General features: G+C 50.1%; 1 long non-coding RNA gene across 1 annotated transcript; it reads right to left on the bottom strand.

Annotated features, from left to right (window-relative positions):
- Positions 1–373: 373 nt before the first annotated feature.
- Positions 374–1,659, bottom strand: LOC121038351 (uncharacterized). Its single transcript, XR_005794309.1, has 3 exons — positions 1,402–1,659; positions 899–975; positions 374–543 (listed from the first exon to the last, which is right to left on the bottom strand). It is a non-coding gene; the product is annotated as an uncharacterized LOC121038351 (long non-coding RNA).
- Positions 1,660–3,587: the final 1,928 nt, after the last annotated feature.

Genomic DNA, 3,587 nt, shown 5'->3' with positions numbered 1-3,587 from the left:
GTGACAAATTCCTCACTCACGCCTTGCAGGTGGTTGGATTTATGCATTGCTTTCAAGAGAAGTCTCTGTGGGGCGCCTGTGGGGCTCAGTCTGTTAAGCACCTAACTCCAGATCTGGCTCAGGTCCTGACCTCAGAGTCGGTGAGTTCAAGCCCCACCTTGGACTCTGCAACCACATAACAGACCCTGCATGGTATTCTGTGTCTCTGCCGCTCTCCTTCGGACACCTTCTCTCGAAAGAAATAAATTTGAAAAAATCTCTTTGCTCCTACATACAGAACACAAACTTAGCAACTTAGAGTGCTCAAAATTCTGACTTTGCAACGGAAGATGGCGAAGGAAAAAAACAGCCTTTGAGTTTTACTTGTCTCTCAGACTCAATTTTGCTTTTCCGGGCGTCGCGCAGCGTCTCTGATGGTGGCTCCGGCCGCGACGCCGCACAGATGAGAGTCCTCTCTCCACCTGCAGGCCTCACAGCCCACCAGGCCCAGATCCACCTGGTCTGGGCCCCCCTGCTTCAGGGTCCATGCAGTAAGGCCCCCACCTTTGGTGGATAAACCCAGTTCGAAACTGTTTTCCAACGGGAAACCTTTCGGGTCCTAAAACCCCCGCAATCACCCGCTGAAGTGACCCAGACCGGTTCCCCCAGGATGACCTGGCCCTGACCTGCGCATTGGCTCCCCAGGGGCGCCTGGGGCACAAGTGTCCTGAGCACAATCCCGAGGGCGGGGGAGGGGTTGGGGGGTGAGAAGGCAGCTCTGGCTTCTCCTAAGCACAATAAGCCTCAAGATCTCGCCCAGAAACGGAAGCCCCCCACCCCCACCCCCGGCGAACGCAAGAACTCTCCAACCTGGATCCAGAGCCAGGCTTCCAAGGCCAAGCTGGCCCCTAACACTCACCATCCTGCAAACACATCCCGGATAATCACAGCCTTCACACAAGGAGCTCGTTCTATCAGCAGCAGGCGCGGGCGGTCCTGGAAGACGCTCCTCTCCTCCAGGGAGCCGAGGAGCCCACCCTGGAGAGCACGCCCAGAGCGGGACACTGCGTCCTCCTAGCGCCCTCCGCAAGGGCCCCAGGGCTGTGCGGCGGGACTTGACGGCTCTGCGAACCCCCGCGAGGGCCCCCAAGACGGTGCCGCAGACGCGATGGCTCAGACACCCTCAAGGTGACGCCCTGGAGGTGGTGGAACCGCGAGCCTTGATGGCTCCCACGGCCCCTCGAGGGCACCCCCACCCGGGCGGTGCCGGAAAGTGACAGTTGGGACACCCCCGCGACGGCCCCCAGGGCGGAACTGCGAAACCTGAGGTCGCAGACCCCCCGCGCGAGGGCTCCCAGGGCAGAGCCCCGAGTCCTGATGGCTCCTGAAACCCCCGAGAAGACCCCCACCCGATGGCTGTACGTGGAGACGTGACGACTCCGAAGCCCCGGCTCCCGCCCAGACGGCGCCCCTGAGACGCCCGGCGCAACTGTACCCACGAATGGCTGAAGCCGCGCTTGCTCCTCCTCCTTTAGACCCCTCTGGCGGACCAGATTGAAAATCAAGGACCCCAAGGTCGGCCTTCTGGCCAGGGTCCTGCGGTGGACTTACCGCCGCCTCTGGACGAGGTGGGAACTGCAACCCGGTGTGTCTCCGCAGATCTGCGATCCATTCCAAGATTTATAATTTTTTTGGTATAAAATATTTATTTTATTTACTTTTTAATTTTATTAATATTTGTGATATAGTTGTATTAAATTACATATTAAAATAATATCAAGTAATTACGATATTTAATTACTCTTAATCAATTACATAATTTAAATTCAAATTATTAAATTAATAATGCAAATTACTATTATTATTATTTTAATGCTTATTTATTTTTGAGACAATGCGAGAGACAGAGTGCAAGCAGCAGAGGGGCAGACAGAGGGAGACCCAGAACCCAAAGCGGGCTCCAGGCTCCCAGCTGTCAGCCCAGAGCCGGACGTGGCTCTCGAACTCACTCACCGAGAGACCATGATCTGAACCGAAGCCTGACGCTCAGCCAACTGAGCCACCCAGGCGCGCCCAAAGTATTGTTTTTTTAAATATAACTTATGGTCAAATTGGTTTCCATATAACACCAGGGTTCATCCCCAAAATTTCCCTCTTCCCTGCCCATCACCCAATTTCCCCTCTCCCTCACCCCTGCCTACCCTTAGTATGTTCTCAGTCCTTAGGGGTCTCTTAGGGTTTGCCTCCCTCCTTCTCTGTAACTTTTTTTGTTTTCCACTTCCCCCCTCCCATGGTCTTCTGTTAAGTTTCTCAAGATCCACATAAGAGTGAAAACATATGCTGTCTTTCTCTGCCTGGCGTATTTCACTTAGCACAATTCCCTCCAGTTCCATCCACTTTGCTGCAAATGGGCGGATTTCATTCTTTCTCATTTCCGAGTAGTATTCCATTGTATATATAAACCACATCTTCTTTAGCCATTCATCAGTTGATGGGCATTTAGGCTCTTTCCATTATTTGGCTATTGCTGAGAGTGCTGCTATAAACATTGGGGTACAACTGCCCCTATGCATCAGCACTCCTGTATCCTTTGGGCAGATTCCTAACAGTGCTATTGTTGGGTCATAGGGTAGTTCTATTTATAATTGTTTGACGAACTTCCACACTGTTTTGCAGAGCGGCTGCACCAGTTTGCATTCCCAACAGTGCAAGAGGGTTCCCGTTTCTCCACATCCTCGCCAGCATCTATAGGCTCCTGATTTGTTCATTATAGCCACTCTGACTGGCATGAGGTGACATCTCATGGTAGTTTTGATTTGTATTTCCCTGATGATGAGTGGCATTGAGCATCTTTTCATGTGCCTGTTGGACATCTGGATGTCTTCCTTGGAAAAGTGTCTATTCATTTCTTCTGCCCATTTCTTCGCTGGATTATTTGTTTTTCGGGTGTGGAGTTTGGTGAGTTCTTTATAGATGTTAGACACTACCCTTTTATCCAATATGTCATTTGTAAATATCTTTTCCCCTTCCGTCAGTTGCCTTTTAGTTTTGTTGATTGTTTCCTTTGCAGTACAGAAACTTTTTATCTTGATGAGATCCCAGTAGTTCATTTTTGCTTTTAATTTGCCTTTGGAGATAAGTCAAGTAAGAAATTGTTTCAGCTGAGGACAAAAAGGTTTTTTCCTGCTTTCTCCTCTAGGGTTTTGATGGTTTCCTGTCTCACATTCAGGTCCTTCATCCTTTTGGAGTTTATTTTTGTGTCTGCTGTAAGAAAGCGGTCTAGTTTCATTCTTCGGCATGTTGCTGTCCAGTTCTCCCAGCACCATTTGTTAAAGAGACTGACCTTTTTCCATTGGATACTCTTTCCTGCTTTGTCAAAGATTAGTTGGCCATACATTTGTGGGCCCAATTCTGGGGTCTGTGTCTTATTCCGTTGGTCTGTGTGTCTGTTTTTGTGCCAATATCACACCGTCTTGATGATTACAGCTTCGTGGTAGAGGCTAAAGTCTGGGGTTGTGATATCTCCTGCTTTGGTTTTCTTCTCCAATATTACCTTGGCTATTCTGGGTCTTTCGTGGTTCCACAGATTTTAGGATGGTTTGCTCTGG

The sequence above is a fragment of the Herpailurus yagouaroundi genome, unplaced genomic scaffold (assembly GCF_014898765.1).
Source record: "Herpailurus yagouaroundi ecotype Mexico unplaced genomic scaffold, PumYag 165, whole genome shotgun sequence".
In the NCBI taxonomy this organism is placed as follows: Eukaryota; Metazoa; Chordata; class Mammalia; order Carnivora; family Felidae; genus Herpailurus; species Herpailurus yagouaroundi.
The sequence above is the reverse complement of the archived record's forward strand: the minus strand, read 5'-3'. Positions and strand labels throughout refer to the sequence as shown.